Source organism: Sinocyclocheilus anshuiensis, unplaced genomic scaffold (assembly GCF_001515605.1).
Source record: "Sinocyclocheilus anshuiensis isolate Anshui unplaced genomic scaffold, SAMN03320099.WGS_v1.1 scaffold914, whole genome shotgun sequence".
Classification (NCBI taxonomy): Eukaryota; Metazoa; Chordata; class Actinopteri; order Cypriniformes; family Cyprinidae; genus Sinocyclocheilus; species Sinocyclocheilus anshuiensis.
The window spans coordinates 1,973,405-1,973,901 of record NW_015539870.1 but is presented as its reverse complement, the minus strand read 5'-3'; positions in this window follow the sequence as shown (position 1 = coordinate 1,973,901).

Below are 497 nucleotides of genomic sequence, written 5' to 3'. Positions count from 1 at the left end.
GAATATCTCTTTGGATTTGAGACTTTAGTCTTTGCAACTTTACAGATCTTCTTTATGCACCAAGAGCTTGTAGCACTTCAAAGAGAAAGGAAAAATTGAAATCGCATCACATGACCCCTTTAAATGTGCTTTGTTCCAATGATTCCCACATGGTTCAAATCAGTCTGTTGACGTGTGTCATCCAAGACAGATAGTTCATTTGAATGGGTTGTTTCACCCCACAAAATGTCTGTTGTGTTGCATTCATAAATTCATGCTGCTGTTTATGCTTCATTTGTTGTTTGCTCATCTGGATTTAATTTCATATATGTATGTACACATGTACGTTTAGTTTAATTGGGTTGGGGTGTCTTGGGAAAAAAAAAAACAAAGGGGTGCCATGCTTTCAAAAATTTGGGAACCACTGGCCTAATCTATTCACTATACACACATCATAAACACGTCTTTTTATGCAATTACCAGATATGGGTGTCATGTCAAAATATTTTTCATTTAAC